The sequence below is a fragment of the Sus scrofa genome, chromosome 14 (assembly GCF_054392235.1).
Source record: "Sus scrofa isolate SSC_HxYL_T2T_F1_AM1 chromosome 14, Sscrofa_HxYL_maternal_Yorkshire_Landrace_v2.0, whole genome shotgun sequence".
Classification (NCBI taxonomy): Eukaryota; Metazoa; Chordata; class Mammalia; order Artiodactyla; family Suidae; genus Sus; species Sus scrofa.
The window spans coordinates 79,062,428-79,081,363 of record NC_139396.1 but is presented as its reverse complement, the minus strand read 5'-3'; the positions used below and the strand labels follow the sequence as shown (position 1 = coordinate 79,081,363).

Below are 18,936 nucleotides of genomic sequence, written 5' to 3'. Positions count from 1 at the left end.
GTGTCTGGATCCAGTATACATAATTTCTTTCCTTTCTTTCTTTTTTTTTTTTTTCTTTCTTTTTAGGGCCACACCCAAGGTGTATGGAAATTCCCAGGCTAGGGGTCAAATCCGAGCTCCAGCTGTCAGCCTGCACCCCAGCCACCCAATTCAGGATCTAAGCTGTGGCTGGGACCTACACCACAGCTCACGGCAACGCGGGATCCTTAACCCACTGAGTGTGGCCAGGGATCGAATCCACATCCTCATGGGTGCTAGTTGGGCTCATTACTGCCAAGCCACAACAGGAACTTCCCAGTATGCATAATTTCAAATTAAAGTGAAAACACCCACTGGTTTCCTCACTGTCATAAACAATGCCTAGGGCCTGTTTCTCTCAATTGGAATTTTAGAACCAAGTAAAGGAGTCCCAGAGGTGGAATATTTAAGCATGTGTGGGTTTTCTTTAGGTTGGCAACAGTGCTTCCACCTGAACTGAAATCAGATGACGTGACCTGACATCAGGACGCAATGCAGGCAATACCTTGGAGATGCTGTGGGTTGGGTCCCAGAACACAGCGATAAAGTGACTTGCAGTAAAATGAGAATATTTGGTTTTCCAGTGCATGTAAAAGTTGTGTTTTACAGCCTACTGTAGTCTGTTAAGTGTGCAGTAATAGCATTGTGTCTAAAAAAAAAAAAAGTACATACCTTAATTTAAAAAGACTTTATTGCTGGAATTCCCACTGTGGCACAATGGGATCAGCAGTGTCTTGGGAGCACTGGGATGCAGGTTTGATTCCTGGCCTGGCACAGTGGCTTAGAGATCCAGCATTGCTGCAGCTGCAGCTTAGGTTGTGACTGCAGGACCAAACTGATTGCTGGCCTGGGAATTCAGTATGCCACTGGGTAGCCAAAAATGTAAAATAAAATAAAATAAAATAAAAAATTGCTGAAAAACTTCTAACCATCCTCTAACAATGCAGTTGACATAAACCTTCCACTTGTATAAAACACAGTGTCTATGAAATGCAACAAGTCGCAGTGCAGTAGAATGAGGTACGTCTGCAGGGTCGTGACTGTGGTTCAGGTTCAGGAAACCGGCTGCCCACACTCAAGGTGTGTGGCTTGCTCCTCACTTCGACCTTGATGAGCCCTGCGTGGTCCCCTGGTGGGTTAAAATTCTGCTTTTACTGTTTCCAAACTGGGCAACCTTGGGCAAGTCCCTTAGGATCTCTAAGCCTTAGTATCCTGGTCTAAAAACGGGTAGAGTGATAATAGCGCTTTCCTCATTGCGTTGTGGGAGATAGAAAATTAGTAAATATATGAAAAGTGCTTCGATTACGAGATGCACGCAGTATATGTTAGCTGTTACTTTTTCATGCAGCCCTTAATAGTCTTTTTTTTTCTTTTGACTTAATTTTTATTTTTTATCAGAATAATACATGTACCTCAAAAAAGTCCATGTGGTTCTTCAAGGCGTCAAGGTTTTCACCCAGTTTACCACTTAGGAGAGGTGACTGCTTTCAACTCTTGTCTTTTTTTCTTGTTAATTACTTCCATTCTGAACATTTTTCCTGTTTTTAAAATGAGTGCTTAATTTCCAAATCTATAAATAAAATAAGGAATCTAAAATAGACACAAATGGGAGTTCCCATTGCGGCTTAGAGGTGAGGAACCCGACTAGCATCCATGGGGATTCCAGTTCTGTCCCTGCCCTTGCTCAGTGGGTTAAGGATCCGGTGTTGTTGTGAGCTGTGGTGTAGGTTGCAGCTGCAGCTTGGATTCTATGTTGCTGTGGCTGTGGTACAGGCCTGCAGCTGCAGCTCCAATTCGACCCCTAGCCTGGGAACTTCCATATGCTGCAGGTGCTTCCCTAAAAAGTAAAATCCAGAAGAAAGGGAGAGGAGATTAGCTCTCATAGCCTTCCCATTCTGTAGATATTAAATCAGTATTTGTCACCAAACACAAGTTCATGCCCTTGATATACAGCGAGTCCAAACAAATTGAAACATCAAAGTCTGAAGCAGAGAAAAGGCCAAGCGAGGAGATGGATAGCGTGTGCTCCAAAAGTCCTCAAACCCTCAGAGGATTTCAGCAAGGCACTTTTAAAAGCAAGGTGAAGGCGGGGCATGGTTGGTTGTTGCAAACTTCTTGGTGTCAGAATCCTTTGCTCTTGTATAGGTCAGGTCACCATGTTCCTGTCCATCAGGACAAGTGTTCTTCTCTGTTCTGCAAGTTTTTATGTCCATAGAAGTGGACTCTTAAAGGTCAGAGCTCTGAGAATAGGTTCTCCTGTATATTTCAGGCTTTAGGCAACATTCTTTTTATAAAAGATGAGGCGCCAGCACGACTAAGCACAGGAAAAGGAACAGATCTAATATGGAATCAGATTGGTTCTTCTCTTTTACATATTTCGAGTAGCTTTTGTGTTGGGTGGCTGTTATATGCATATCTCCCAGTCATCTTGTGTCGTGTGGGTGTATTTTCCTTTTCCCTTGAAGTTTATGATTGAGTAATTTTAATGGTTCCTTATTTTCTGTTTATGTATTACTAAGCTCTCTAGCAGACATGAAACTTTTCCCTCAATGGGTCCAAACATCTAGCGCATCTGTCTGTTTTCTTTTTTCTCTTGCAGACTTCCCTTCCAGAGCCCTTGCTCTGCTCCAGCCTGAGCTGATTGTTCTCCATGCCTCCTGGAATTCTCCATCCTTGTCATCCTGGGAATTCCTTGCACCTCCCTTCTGTGTTGCATCCCTGTTTTCTGGCCTCATTTTTTCCCTTTCTTTAGTTTTCTTCCTTATTTCGTTGACCCATGTTCTTTAGTAGCTTCTTGAGAAATCGGAGAAGATTGGTACCATTTTTGTGAATGTATTGGTACCATTTTTGTGAATGCGTATGTATGAAAATGCCTTCCTACGAATCTCTTCTTGACTAAGATATTTGCTAAGGATGGAATTCTAGGTAGCAAACCATTTCCTCTCTGAGTTGGGAGGCATTCTTCCTTGTGTTCTGGTTGGATTGCAGTGTGGCTAATGGGATGACTGAAGCAATTCTGACCACGCACACCACATCCTTTGAGTTGGATCTGCTGTTTCTCTCTGGAAGCTTTCAGGATAGTATTTTTATCTCTGACACTTTGACCTCAGACAATAATATGCCTTGGTTGTAAGATTTTTTTAAATTATTTTTGCTGGCCACTGGTGGAATCTTTCATTTTAGAAACTTATGTTCTTTTAGATTTGAGAAATCCCTTACTAGTATTTATTTGATAATTTCTCCCCCTTTTATTTTTCTTCTTTTCTCCTTTCCAACCACCTGTTACTCAGATGTTGGACCTCCTTGGGTTAATCGATTGATATACTCTTTTGACATCTTATCTCATTTTCCAAAGATCTATCTTTCAAGGGGATTTTTCCAAATTTAGCTTTTAGCCCTTGTATTAATATTTTCCTCCTGAGATCATATTTTAATTTTAAAGAGCTCTTTTATGTTGTTGTTTCAGTTTCTTCCTGTCTCTCAAAACTGTCGAAGGCTTCTAATTATAGGAATAGTTCTTAAGCTCTCTTCTGCTTGCTGCATTGATCCTGTTTCTTCCAAATTCCTTTCTTTGTTGGCTTGATTTGATCTCTGTCTTTTATGTCAGAATTTTCCTCTACTCTCTTATGATTTTTGCCCTTTATTCATATTTAAGACCGAGGTACCAAAAGACTGTGTGGGAGCTCCAAGTACAAGGGTGGTATTTAGTGAGTGGTGAGCTTCCTGTTGGAGTTACCAGCTGGGGATCAAGCAGTGTCACTGAAGGACTCTAAGTCACAGATAACTGGAAATCTCACCTCTTGATTGTATCAGGTTCTCCAGGAAGCAGTCATCCAGTTCTTTACCTGAAAAATATAGATCCAGCTGTTATTTAAGGAAATGGGCGGGGAGGGAGGCTGAGCAGGGTCTTACCATTGGAAATGTAAACTTGAACTTAGTTCCTTGCTTTTAGTTGAGCACATGGAACTTGGTGTCCAGAGATCTTACCTGGCTGCACAATAATCTAGGGTCTAACTGCTTCTCGTACAGACTTTCTACCAGTTCCCCTGTTTTCTAACCCACCCGTACCCTTGCCTTAGAAGTTCTTGGTGCTGATAGAGACTGAGCTTTTCGGAGACCCTGTCAGTCAATCACAGCATTTCCTGGCTCTCCCCCCTCCACCCCAGGCAGACATTCAGCTTTGTTTGCTCTGCTGAGTCAGTTACCATTTATCCATCTGCTTTCTGCTTCTAAAATTATGCGGCTGTCTCCTGACCTTACGGGTTTCTCGCCTACTCTCTCTGTCCTGAAGAGTTTGCCCTCGTTATCCCTTTAGTATCATTTAAGTGCGGTTGCCAGAGAAATTGAGATAAAACATGGATTTACTCTGCCAAGTCTTAGCAGAAGTCTCCCTTTCTACAAAACGGAAACAGACTCACAGCCATAGATGACAGACTTGTGGTTGCCAAGAGGAAAGGGGGAGGAAGTGGGATGGATGGGGAGTTTAGGGTTAGTGCATGCAAACTATTCCGTTTAGAATGGATAAGCAACGAGGTCCTACTGTAGACTAGCACAGGGAACTATATCCAATCTCTTGGGATAGACCATGATGGAAGATGATATGAGAAAAAGAATGTGTATATATGTATGACTGGGTCACTATCCTATACAGCAGAAATTGATGCAACACTATAAACCACCTGTACCCTAATAAAAAATAAATTTGATTAATAAAAAAAGAAGTCGCTCAGAGTTCCTGTTGTGGCTCAGCAGTAATGAACCCGACTAGTATTCATGAGGATGTGGGTTTGATCCCTGGCCCTTCTCAGTGGGTTGAGTATCTGGCATTGCTGTGAGTGGTGGTATAGGTTGCAGACGGCTCGGATCCCTCATTGCCATGGCTGTCATATAGGCCACCAGCTGCAGCTCCGATTTAACACCTAGCCTGGGAACTTCCATGTGCCACACCTGCAGATCTTACAAAGAAAAGAAAAGAAAAAAGGTTATCTTCCCTAATTTTCAGAGGAGTTTCAGTTTGCCAAGTTGGCTGTAAAAGCAATAGTGTACTTTGTGCCATCTTTCAGCCTCCTCATAAATAGAACATCTGTTTTTTTGGTTTGTTTTTGTTTTTGTTTTTGTTTTGCATTTTAGGGCTGTACATAAAACATATGGAACTTCCCAGGCCAGGAGTTGAAAGAAACAGAGCTGCAGCTGCTGGCCACAGCCACAGCAATGCTGGATCCAAGCTTTGTCTGTAACCTACACCACAGCTCAAGGCAACACCGGATCTCCAACCCACTGAGTGAAGCCATGGATTGAACCCGAATCGACTCATCAGTCGCGGAGCCACAAAGGGAACTCCCATAAATAGAACATCTTTAAGGAAAAATTGTGCTGATTTGTTTTTTTACTTTTAGACTCTATGTATTTTTTTATTTTTCTTTTTAGAGCTGTACCTGTGACATATGGAAGTTCCCTGGCCAGGGGTCGAATCAGAGCTGCACCTATGGTCTATACCACAGCCACAGCAATGCTGGATCCGAGCCACATCTGCGACCTATGCTGCAGCTTGCAGCCACACTAGATCTTTAACCCACTGAGTGAGGCCAGGGATCAAACCCGAATCTTCATGGACTCTATGTCGGATTCTTAACTTGCTGAGCCACAATAAGAACTCCTACGAATCTCTTAAGTAATTATACTTTCTTCTTTGTTTTGGCTACCAGGAAGCTCAGCAACTAACACAATCCACATTTTACAACTCTACAGGAACTTTCAGCATGTATTTGGAGGGATAAACCTTGCCTGTACCTACTTGAAAATTACTATTTTCTCATTGTTCGAATCCCCTTACCTATTGAATTTTGTATTACTGGAGTACCTATTTTAATCAAACACTTCAAATTCTTTTTTGGGGGTGGGGGGAACAAGATTGAATGAAATAAAAATGTAAATCTGTTAACTCTCCCAATGTGAAGAAAAGTAACTTCTCTTCCCTTTAAATGTTTAATGACTGATGGCTGAAGTTTTCATTGTATGGTCAAGAGTAAACGAAGGAATTTGTAAATTCTGTGGAAGACGGGAAGCAGACATTTGACCCACATGAAAGTGAGTGACCTCCCTGACATAGGAGGCCAGGGTGCTCTTTGGATGAGAATGTGAGGACTGGTCTGTGGACAGAGGACACAGGGCAGGAGGGATCCCTTCTTCACTCAACTCCCACAAGATTATTTGCACCATTGCTTTGAAAAAACAATATGTAGAGGAGTTCCTGTGAACTCAGGAACTCAGCAGTGATGAACCCAGCTAGTATCCATGAGGATGTGGGTTCCACCCCTGGTCTCGCTCACTCAGTGGGTTAAGGATCTGGTGTTGCCACAAGTTGTTTGCATCTGGAGTTGCTGTGGCTGCGGTGTAGGCTGGCAGCTGCAGCTCTGATTGGACTCCTAGCCCAGGAACTTCTATGCCTCAGGGGTGGCCCTAAAAAGGAAAAAAAAAAAAAAAACATAAGTAGATAATATTTTGCCCAGTATAGGAGCCCATCTTGGACAATCCAGTTTGGCAATGCTTCTTACAAGAGTCTGGACAAGAGGATACCATAGCAGCACTGGGGATTGCAAGAGCATCTTAGACGTCAGGGCACCTAGGGTGGGGCTGGGCAAGGGAGAAGAGACAGAAAAGAGAAGTGAGAGGGTGGCTTGTCTGGGCTCCCCTGGAAGCGCCAAGAGCAGATTCCCACAAACTCTTGCTCCCTGTGCTGTAGAGGCGATCACTAACACACTTTGTCATTCAGACACATGTGACATGCCTGTGTCTTAACACATCATTTGCTGTTTACACAGTGAGCTTAGCTCAGAAAAGCCTGCCACTAACTTCAAAGGAAAGAAAAGGAATATCCAAAAGATACAATCGATCCTAGCACGAAACTCCGTGAGTACAACTTGGCTCGTTTTTTCTGGACCAGTGGTAGAGGGCAGACTTGGCCTTGGAAGAGAATGAAATGTGTTGAATTTAAAGATCTTACCTCTTTAGCCTTGTGAGAAATTTGCTTTGAAGCCCCAACCTATCAGCTGAAAGTCATTTTTTTTTAAATAATCGGTGGATCATAAATATGTTTTAAATTTGAAAGACATCCTTTGGAAGGTGATGGATTTTTCCCATGCAACTAGCCATTAAACAGAGAGGTTGAGAGCTAAGAGGTTTTGGGGAAGTTCTCTACTTTTTTTTTTTTTTTTTTTTGTCTTTTTTTAGGGCCACACCCTCAGCATATGGAAATTCCCAGGCTAGGGGTCGAATCAGAGCTGCAGCTGCTGGCCTATGCCACAGCCACGGCAACGCCAGATCCAAAATGTCTCTGTGACCTACACCACGGCTCATGGCAATGCCGGATCCTTAACCTACTGATCAAGGTCAGGGATCAAACCTGCATTCTCATATATACTAGTCAGGTTCATTACCACTGAGGCGTGATGGGAACCCTCGTTCTTTACTTCAACGCCCTCGTTTCACAGGTAAGGAAATGGAGATCCAGGCCACTAAACGACTTGTCTGGGGTCTTATGGCTCAGTAGGAGGCTGGGAGGTAGGAGGGGAATTGCTGAGACCAGAACCAGTCTTTTGAAGTCTGGTCCAATGTTTATTCTCAAAATCACACCACTTCCTGAAAAGGTCTACTCCTGGGCCCCAAAACTGCATCGAGTTCATCTGCCCTGGGGATTTTGCCTCTGTTCTCAGCTTAGCCTAATACCTGCGGAATGATTAGAGGTTCTGCTAAAAACCGTGGCCCCTAATTGTACCTCTCAGAAAGTACAGATGACTCAGCTGCCCAACCAGCTGCCTGCTAAAATGAATCAGAGTGAAGCATTTGGAGCATTTTCATTGTGTGAAAAGACTGTCAGTTGCCTGGTTACCAGAGTGATAAATACAAAGTAATTGTACTTCTCTGTGGCCATGGGGGAACGGCATTTAATTGTCCCTGTGACACCTGAGCAGAAGAGTCAAAGACCGCATCCCTGGCAGATGTGACACATTGGCTACTTTCAGTGGGTTTGTCTGGCCTTGGTTTCTGCACTTGTCCACAATGCTGGGCGGAGACAGGCCACTGAGACAGGGCTGAGTAAGAGACAGGCCAGTGGGGAAGGTAATGGTAACACTCTTAAGAGTAATGATGAATAAGCCTTGATGGGCCCTCACTGTGCACCAAGCCTGGTTCTGAGTGCATGCACTTTGAAACTCTATAAGGACATTTTGAGGCATGTATTCTTATTGTCCCCCCTTTACAGATGAGAAAACTGAGGCTAAGAAAGCTTATCCAAGGTAGTAGACTCATAAGAGGTAGGATGAGCATTTATATGCAGGTTGATACAACTCTGAAGTCAAACCCTTAACCATAAAATATAAATACAGGCAGACCGTGGTGTGTAGTAGTTAATCTTTGTGGACACATGGTCCATTTTCTGAGACCACTGGACACTGGTTATATTGTGATCCTGCACAGAAGCAATCTGCCTTACTCCTTCTTGGCTATCATTTTGCTCAGCCCCAAGAGGTATTCATTGGGCCTCTTTTACCTTCTTCCTCCTATTTTCTCGATGCAGTCAAGTATTATGGCTGGAGAAGCTTCCTAGTATGAATTAAAAAGTACCTGATAGGAACTATGTGACTGGCTTGTAGCCCAGGCTTGACCACTAACCCGCATGTGACTTTGAAAAAGGCAATTCCCTGAGCCTCAATCTTCTCCTCTCTAAAGAGGAAGATTTTCAAAGAGGTGGTTTCTAAGGTTTTTCTAGCTCTGAAAAAAAATTCTCCAAATATAAACATATGTCAAAAAACCCTCCAAAACGAATGAGAAGAACGAAGGCTCTGCAGACCGCTGTCCTTGGTCTGGGTCCCTGCACTTTCACTTTCTAATAGTGCGCTCTTGTGCAGATTTCTTGATGTCTGTACACCTCAGATGTCACATTTGTACAAATAAAATGGTATGTCTTGTAGTGTCACTGGGAGGTTAAACAAAAAATACAGTGCCTTGAATTGTGTTCATCCATACATAGGATGTGTCTGAGGCCACTCTGCTCTGTAGTGATTCATACTGTATTCATACCGCAGTGACTCATCCTGACTCACTGGTACCGGAGGCTGGGGGTGGGGGGGTCCAGGCACTGGGCTGACCAGTACTTCTTGGCATCCCCTCGTTTGATGTTGACAGCAAGCAGGTAATCTTATCCCCTTTTAATGAGGTGAGGAAACCAAAGGTTGACTTCATTATGAAAATTTGTCAAAACGTGGTGACTGGTGGAATGGGATGTGACCTCTATATGGAACAACCCAGCAGCTCAGTCTCATAGGTCTAGGTTCTCCTGCCATCTAGGTTTGTGGTTCTGCTCCTCCTGATACTGATTATTCCTCATCTTTGGGGGCTTCAGGTTTGTTTTTGTTTTTTCAGTGAAAGATAGAGGCTGTGTGTTCTAACATGCAAACTCCCCAAACACTGTAAATGTTAGGCATCCACAGAGCAAAACCCACACTTGCCTCAAGTTACTCTGCTTCTCAGGGATGTTTTTATAGGGGAGCCCCAGGGCTTCCTATAAAGAACCAGGGCATGTTTTTCCTAGTTTCTCATTTTAACTACTGGGGAAGGACATTATTCCATCCTACATAAAGCACGCTGTTTGTGGCAAAGCTCTTTTAAGCACTTACTCTGAATGAGGTGCGGAATGAGGCACATTGATACGAAGATGAATAAGGTAATAGCAGAGGAGGACAAGTTGCTCCCAGAGTAAGTGAACAGGTTGGTACCCTCTCTCCTGACTGCTGCACAGGGTTGAGTTTTGCCAAAATTCGGGTTCCTGCAGCGCCTCTTTGATACCTGGGGCCCCCTCCACTTACCTCACATTCCTGGAGTAAAACTTCCATCATGTTCCTGGCATAAAAGCTGGTCCATGCCCTCAGGGAGCTCCCAGTCTAGCGGCAGACAGATGGCATCAAAATAACAATTGTGATGTAAGTACAGTTTTCTGTCTCCTGGTCCAGTCAGGAGACAGAAAACACACAATGATATAAACAGGGAGGTTTAAGGTGAACAATTATTAAGCAAGAGTAACTTGGGAGTTCCCGTCATGGCTCAGTGGTTAACAAATCTGACTAGGAACCATGAGGTTTTGGGTTCGATCCCAGGCCTTGCTCAGTGGGTTAAGGATCCGGCATTGCCCTGAGCTGTGGTGTAGGTCGCAGACGAGGCTCAGATCTGGCATTGCTGTGGTTGTGGTGTAGGCCAGCAGCTACAGCTCCGATTAGACCCCTAGCCTGGAAACCTCCATATGCCTTGAGTTCGGCCCTAGAAAAGGCAAAAAGCTGAAAAACAAACAAAAAACAGAGTAACTGTAAGGTGTGAGCGGCTCTAAAGGGTCCCTGAGTGCCGAGGGAGGCTACCTGGGGAAGGAAGAACTTGGATGGGGCCCCTCTCCCAGGCTGGAGGGGTAGGGGAGGCCTGGGGCACCCAGAGTCTGTGCCTTAGGACCATGAGTGCTGACCTCCCTGATGGGGGGCAGGCGCGCACGAGGAGTCAGGGCGCTGGCGCAGGTTTGTCCGCGCCTAGAGATCCGCGGGAAAGAGGTCACCCGGTTGGGCCAGCGCTTCAAGGTTGCGGGGGGACCTCGAGTTCTGGGGTGTGCCTGGGACAGAGCACCTTGACCCCCTTGTCCTCTCAGCCACACTGCTGGCTGATGGCGCAGCCCTGGAGTCAGACAGAGAAGTCCCTTCCTCTTGCAGGGTCTCCCAGCATCCTCCTTGTGCTCATTGCAACAGATACTTCAGTGAATTCATCCCGCCCGTTGTCACGGAGCAGAGGAACGGGAAGTTGGAGCTGAGCCGTCATATTCGGCACAGCCATCTGCAGGTTCATTCAGGGACAGCATTGCAGTGACATGTGAGAGGAACCTCGAAGAAGTCACATCCTCCACTGCTACCCACCTTTGCACTCCTTGCCTCTTCTGCTTTTCGGGTGGCTGGACTCTGTCCTGTGACTGCTCAGAAGAGCAGCAAGGGGAGTTCCCATTGTGGCTCAGCAGGTTAAGAATCCAACTAGTATCCATGAGGATGTGGGTTTGATCCCCGGCCTCGCTCAATGGGTTAGGGAACCGGCATTGCTATGAGCTGTGTTGTAGGTCACTGATGCAGCTTGGATCCCGAGTTGCTGTGGCTGTGGTGTAGGCCTGCCACTGTAGCTCTGATTGGACCCCTAGCCTGGGAACTTCTATATGCCACGGGTGCAGCCACAAAAAGAAAAAAAAAAAAAAAAACAGAGAGAGGCGTCTCTCTTAACAGTCTTTTTAGACCCTGCCAGATGGGCTCTAGTGTAGCAGTCCTGGGTCCGGTCATCCTCCAGCCCCAGATGCTTCAGTAGGTCTGAGTTGCCCCCCAGAAAAAGGCACCAGATGTTTAGGGGAGTGTTTAAAATCTCCAGGGACCCAGCTGCCTCTGCCATGTCTGTCACCACCCCTACCACTCTGCTTTGCTTCCAGCCAGAAGGAACTGCCTTAGGGTTTCCCAGAGCACCAATGCTGCTTCATCTGCCTCATCTTTGTCCTGGTGTTTGTTCCCGCGGGGCTTGTCTTTGATGATTCATCCTGATGTCATCTCCCGTTCAGGCCTTTCCGTGTCCTCCTGCCCTCACATCGGACACCCCCCTGCCCTACCTCCCTCCATGTTTTACTCCACCAGAGCATTGATGTTTTTCTTTTTCTCTGCCCCTTCACTTTTTTCTTTGATTGTGTGAAACATCATTGTCTTAGATTGGAAACGAACAGTTTCTAACATGTTCGTATTTGCTTCAAGTCTGTTTTTACTTAAAAATGAAACCATTATGGATAGATAAGTGTATCTAAATCAACATAGACAGTTGTTCTGTGTCTTTAATTTTTTTTCTTGAATTTGAAAATTTTTAAATTTTTTTAATTTCTAAATTTTCTTTTGCTTTTTTTTTTTTTTTTTTTCTTTTTGGGCCACACCAATGGCATATGGAAGTTCCCAAGCTAGGGGTCAACCTGGAGCTGCAGGCTACACCACATACACCACAGTTGCAGCAACACAGATTGAAGCTGCATCTGAAGTCTATGCTGCAGCTGTAACCCCGGGTCCTTAACCCACTGAGTGAGGCCAGGGATCGAACCCGCATCCTCATGGGTACTAGTTGGATTCAAAACCCACCAAGCCCCAATGGGAACGCCTGATTTCTTTCTTTTTTTTTTTTTTTTTTTTTTGTCTTTTTGCTATTTCTTGGGCCACTCCCACTGCACATGGAGGTTTCCAGGCTAGGGGTCCAATCGGAGCTGTAGCCACCCGCCTACACCAGAGCCACAGCAACGCGGGATCCGAGCCGCATCTGCAGCCTACACCACAACTCACGGCAACGCCAGATCGTCAACCCACCGAGCAAGGGCAGGGACCAAACCCGCAACCCCATGGTTCCCAGTCGGACTCGTTAACCACTGCGCCATGACGGGAACTCCCCTGATTTCTTTTTTAACAATTGTATTTTATTGAGGTATCTTTGATCTACTTGTCTTTAAATTTTAGTATACCACTCTAGAGACATGGTTCTGTGATTTAATTTTTCCCCTCAGTGTTTTGCTTGCATGATCTACCCATGTAGATGTGTGTAAATTCTGATTTGATCACGTAAACGGCTCCTGCCATATTCTGTGACATGAATATGCCCCAATTCAGCCATTCTCTCATGGAAGCGGTTTCTATATTTGCATGTTTCAGATAGCAATAGTTTGTCATCTGTGTTATGACTGTGACAGCCTCTAATTATAATTCATATAGTTCTTCTTCTTCTAGGCTGGAAACTCCTTCAGGGCAGAAATCATGTTTGCCTTTGGTTGGCGTCCCCCCCACTCAATTACACCTGGCATAGAACAGACACAAATAATTGTTCGTTGAAATACTATAATGTCACTGGGGGTAGAATGAGGAGGAATTTTCAGAGAAGGTGCTTGGCCTGACCAGGGCAGTGACTTTCTACTTGGCAAAGTATTTCTTCCAGGAAATCCCATGAGGTTGTAGTGCAGTGCCGTCTAAAAGAACTTTCTGCCCTAAGGGAAGTGTTCTGTATCTGCACAGCCCAGCTTAGCAGTCTCTGGTCATACGTGATTACTAAGTACTTTAAATGTGTGGCTAGTTTTATTGAAAAAATGAATTGTTTTTCTCTTTTTTATTGTTTTTACACCAGCACCTGCACCATATGGAAGTTTCCAGGCTAGGGGTCAGACTCGAGCTGTAGCTGCTGGCCTGCACCACAGCCGTGGCAACACCAGATCTGAGCCTCATCTTCGACCTCCGCCTCAGCTTGCGGCAACGCCAGATCCTTAACCCACTGATCAAGGCCGGGGATCGAACTCTCATCCTCACAGACACTATGTTGGGTTCTTAACCTGCTGAGCCACAAGAAAAACTCGAAGAAAATGAATTTTAAATCTTATTTATTTTTTAATTACTCTAAATAGCCACATACAGCTAATAGCCATTGTATTGGATAGTTTTAGAGGCAGGATTTAAAGAGTCATCTAATCATAGGAAGACAAATATTGCCGGGTATTGCTTATATGTAGAATCTCAAAAAGCTGAATTTTTAAAAGCAGACAGGAAAATGGTTGTAGCAGGGGTGCTGGGTTGCATGGGAAATGAGACCCTGGTCAAAAGATACGAAGCGTCAGTTATGCAGAATGAGTAAGTTCTTCAGATCTGATATGCAGCACGGTGACTGTAGTTACTACTGAATCATATACTAAAGTTTGCTCAGGAGTTTCCGTCTTGGCTCAGCAGTTAACAAATCTGACTGGCACCCACAAGGATGCAAGTTCGATCCCTGGCCTCGCTCAGTGGGGTAAGGATCCGATGTTGCCATGAGCTGTGGTGTAAGTCGCAGACGCGGCTCGGATCTGGCATTGCTGTGGCTGTGGTGTAGGCTGGCAGCAACAGCTCGGATTTGACCTGTAGCCTGGGAACCTCCATATCCTGCCAGGGAGGCCCTAAAAAGCAACAACAACAACAAAAAAAAGTTTGCTCAGAGAGTCGTTCTTAAGTTTTCTTAGCACACGCAGGAAACGATAACTGGGTGAAGTGATAAAAACGTTCATTACCTTGGTTGTGGTAGTCATTTCACAAGGTACACAGAGGATAAGACATCCCATGCTACATCTTCAAGGCATACAATTTGTATTTATCAATTGTATCTCAGTATATCTAGAAAAATTAAATTTATTTAATTTTTAAAAATGCAATAAAGATAATAAAAAAAAACTCTAATACCTGCGGATAGTGGAAAAGACAGTGTTTTTTGTTGGTGTGTCCTTACATGACCATTTTTCTACTTACGAAGGGTGAGTTACTTGATAAATATTCAGCAAGGATCTGTCTGCTGGGTGCCAGGCAGTTCCTTCATCTGTAGCATGGGGCCTGTGGTGCCTGCTCCCTGGGATTATGGTAGGGGCCAACAAGATAGTGATACAAACAAAGCCTTTCAGCCTGGTGCCTATTAGAGATGACAGCTGTGAAAAAGCAAAACAAACAAACCAAAAAAAAAAAACTGACGGAAACAAGTCCGACTAGGAACCATGAGGTTGCGGGTTTGATCCCTGGCCTCGCTCAGTGGGTTAAGGATCCAGCGTTGCCATGAGCTGTGGTGTAGGTCGAAGATGCTGGTTGGATCCTGCGTTGCTGCGTCTGTGGTGTAGGCCAGCACCTGTAGCTCCGATTTGACCTTAGCCTGGGAACCTCCATATGCCGTGGGTACGGCCCTAAAAAAGAAAAAAAAAAAATTGGCAGCTGTGGGTCTTCCCATCACTGTTTGGTTACTTGACAGTGGGCACCAGAGGTTTGCACGTGACTTACATTTCCTAGCCTCGGGTCAGGGAGAGAAGGCAGATGGGCTGGATGCCATGTAACCCCCGATCTGAGCTCTGTTCCTGCACAAGTTGGGGTGATTCCACTTTTTTCACTCAGAGTCCTGTGTACCCACCACCTTGGAGTGTGGGCCCCCAGATGTTTCAGCACCAACTCCGAATGCCCATTCATGGCTGAGATTCTGGACACTCTTCCTCTTCTTGGCCTTCCTGTTCAAGTATTTCAGGACTTGTTCCCCTGTGTTCCTTCCTCCCCTGCCCCCACCCAGCCATTAAGCATATTGCAAGGGCAGCAGCTATGACCAAGCTCCTCTGCCCCTCTCCCTCCAGGAGCTCCTTGATGTTTAGAGGCCAAGGCCGGTGCCACCCCGGCTTGTCTCTGAGCGTCTACTCTCTGCTCAGCTGGTCGATTTGCTGCCCTTTAGCACAGCCCCAGCTTTTCCCCAGTGAGCCTTTGCCTGCTCTGCTTCTCTCTCTCCCTCTCTCTCTCTCTTTTTTTAGAGCCACACCTGCAACATATGGAAGTTCCCAGGCCAGGGGTTGAAACAGAGCTGCAACTGCCAGCCACAGCAGTGCTAGATCCAAGCTGCATCTTCCACCTACACCACAGCTCACAGCAACACCTGAACTTAACCCACCGAGCAAGGCCAGGGATTGAACCCACGTTCTCACAGACACTATGTAGGGTTCTTAACCCGTCAAGCCATAACAGGAACTCCCTGTTCTGCTTCCTGTCTGCAGTGCCTGCCCTGCTCAGGCTGCCACAGTGCCCATCCCTCCTGCCTACTAGACTCCAAGGCTGCCTCTGCCAGGCAGGCACCGGGACTGTATGTGCCCCCTTCAAGCTCCTGCAGGCCTCACTTTGTGTATTTTTACTGCCTTCCAGCATGTGCATTTGCATGCCTTTCCTTTCCAGACTTTAAAATCCCCAAAGACAGGAACGGTCTCTTCACCTCTGTGTTCGTCACAGCATCACCCTACCAAACGTGGAAGATGTTGAAGATTAATTAAGATAAATGGATAAATGAATGAAGATATTGCAACATTTAGGAGACGATTCCTCTTTTGAAGCAGTCCTTTTTTTGTTTGTTTGTTTTGTCTTTTCTAGGGCCCCTCCCATGGCATATGGAGGTTCCCAGGCTAGGGGTCTAATCGGAGCTGTAGCTGCTGGCCTACACCACAGCCACAGCAATGCAGGATCCGAGCCACGTCTGCAACCTACACCACAGCTCACGGCAACGCTGGATGGTTAACCCACTGAGCAAGTCCAGGGATCGAACCCACAACCTCATGGTTTCTAGTCGGATTCGTTAACCACTGCGCCACAACGGGAACTCCCAAAGCAGTCCTTATTTTATAATGAGCATAACTCCATGTACCCACCCACAGTGGTCCCATCTTCCTAGGAAAGCCACTTTGTTTATAAAATCACAACAGACCTCCTCTTCATCATGAGAACACTCTCATCTCTCTGTCACTTAGATATTTAAAGATTTGTAAGGTGAATATGAGCTGACAGGGAGTGGCAAAGGTTCTAACTCAGCGAGGAATTTGTATATATACTCAGAACACAGGGACTGCTTTTATTTCTTTGTAATAAGCATAGATTGTACTTAATTGAGATTACGATCTAATTCAGAAGCTGAAGATGGGAGTTCCCGTCGTGGCGCAGTGGTTAACGAATCCGACTAGGAACCATGAGGTTGCGGGTTCGGTCCCTGCCCTTGCTCAGTGGGTTGAGAGATTCGGCGTTGCCATGAGCTGTGGTGTAGGTTGCAGACGCGGCTCAGATCCCGCGTTGCGGTGGCTTTGGCATAGGCCAGTGGCTACAGCTCCGATTCGACCCCTAGCCTGGGAACCTCCATATGCCGCAGGAGCGGCCCAAGGAAATAGCGGGAAGACAAAAAAAAAAAAAAAAAAAAGAAGAAGCTGAAGATGGACTTGAAGTCTTTGCCTTTCACTTTGATTTTGATTTAGATTCATGTTGGGTGGATCCATCAATGTGGAAACAGCCTACTTTTGTTCCCAATATGAGGCATGGCAGGGGACTTGTCACTGGTGAGCAAGACAGGCTGAAAATGGCAATGTATTCACACCATCGTGGTGCATGTGATCGGGTACCAGGTGCCGCAAAGAATCGTTAAGCGAGACCTGGGAACACCCATCGCATCCAACGGGTTTTGTAAGCCTGTGGCTGTGTCGAAGGAATGCTATTGATTTCTGGATTAGAGTACAAAAGTGACTGTGGAGTGCCCCTCTGTGACCAAAAACGGTAATGGAGCAGAAGCTAAGAAAGACCTGAATTCCCTGCAAATGGAAGTGTCAAAATCCAGCTGTTTCTGATTTTGAGTGTGGAAGAGTGAATTATCACATCATCGAGCTCATAAATGAAGCTCCTCAATCAGGCCTTTGTCAGAGCCTGGAGGGGAGACTGGCCAGAAGGGGAGAGGCGTGGTTGGGAAGCTGATTTCTCCATTCAGGGCAAGTTCTGCTTCCTCGGGCAGTTGTAATTGGCTTCAAGGGAGGATGGCCGGGACTGTGTGACTGTGATAGTGACATGCCCCTCAAGGGCTAATAGTTTAATTTAGGAGGAACAAAGAGAAAGAACAAGTTTTAAGTCAAGAGGTAGGAGCTTAGAGCATTCGGTCCTCGCAGAGGCTGGCTTCTTGAAAGTAAAACCCAGACTGCAGAGTTAGGCCTGAAAACATGCGCCCACGTGCTAAAGCCCTGAATAAAAACATTTTCTTTCTTTTTCTTTGTATTATTTTTAAACATTTTTCAAAATCATAGTTGATTTACAGTGTTGTGCCAGTTTCTGCTATACAGCAAAGTGACCCAGTCATACATATATATATAAATTTCCTTTATCACATTATCTTCCATCATGGTCTGTCCCAAGAAATTTAGTTCCCTGTGCTGTACAGCAGGATCTCATTGCTTATCCATTCGATATGTAATAGGTTGCATTTACTGACCCCAAACTCCCCGTCCATCCCACCCCTTCCCTCCCCTTGGCACCCTCAAGTCTCCTCTCTATGTCTGTCAGTCTGTTTATGTCCTGTTGATAGGTTCATCTGTGCCATATTTTCTTTGAAGGGTGATGCCTGTGGTTGGTCTCCTGGATCAAGATGAGCAGCAAGGCAGAAACCTACCAACCTCAAAGGGTTTGCACTTTCAGAGATTGAATCCCGCCCAGTGACATATCAAGACTTTAAATTAGTCTGTGATCATTTTTCTTAACGTGATGGGGAAAGCCAGTCATGCAGGTGGTGTCTCTCTCCTCCGACGCCCCTTGAAAAACAAGCAATCCTTTCTGGAGATACTCTGGTAAATGTAGATAAGGCAATACTACCTTCTGTCCCTATACGGTTCCGCCAACACAAGAACTTGGATTTCCAGGGTTGACGCATGGCTCTTGTCATAATTTTTGCAGGTCGTGCCTTTGAATGTTTTCATTTGTTGTGTGCTTTAAAAAGATTCTAGGTATTTTTTCCTAAGCAGTCCCTCTATTTCCTCCTGATAATCCTGGCAGGTAAATGGGTGCCATTCCTGTTTTACACTCAAGAGAATTGAGGCTTATCACGAGTATGAGTGATGCAGTGGGGATATTACTACTGTTGGTGGTCAGTTTTCTCTAGGTCCTAGAGTTTAAGAAATCTTTTCCCCATCAGTGGAAAAGAGTTTAGCGAGGAGATGGCAGAACCATGGACTGATAACCCTCTGTGTTCAGCTACGTGTATTGGACTCTTCTGAATGAATCCCCAAGTCCCCCATCTTGACTATCCATCACTTGTCCTTGCTTGCTCTCATCATCAAGCTGTCCCAAATTCCCAAAGGCTTGGTAAGAGCAGTGGACAGGTGATAAACCCGTGTTGCTAAGTGGATTTTCTCTAGGTCCTCAAATGCAGACACTGACTCTTCCTGGGGGAGGGAGGCGCTTTCTGCCTGGGACCAGTTCTGCTCCTCCCCATGGGGTTTTCAGCTTGGCTGTCAGTGATGTCACTGCATGAAAAGATCCTCTCACATCTCTCCGTGTT

General features: G+C 45.4%; 1 protein-coding gene and 1 long non-coding RNA gene across 4 annotated transcripts in view; one reads left to right on the top strand and one right to left on the bottom strand.

Annotated features, from left to right (window-relative positions):
- The window catches only part of SLC35F3 (solute carrier family 35 member F3), a 317,890-nt gene that overhangs the window by 72,065 nt on the left and 226,889 nt on the right, over window positions 1–18,936 (top strand). The window lies entirely within an intron of this gene.
- Window positions 1,379–9,940, bottom strand: LOC146396805 (uncharacterized). The gene is made up of 2 exons (XR_014827929.1): window positions 9,882–9,940; window positions 1,379–3,863 (listed from the first exon to the last, which is right to left on the bottom strand). It is a non-coding gene; the product is annotated as an uncharacterized LOC146396805 (long non-coding RNA).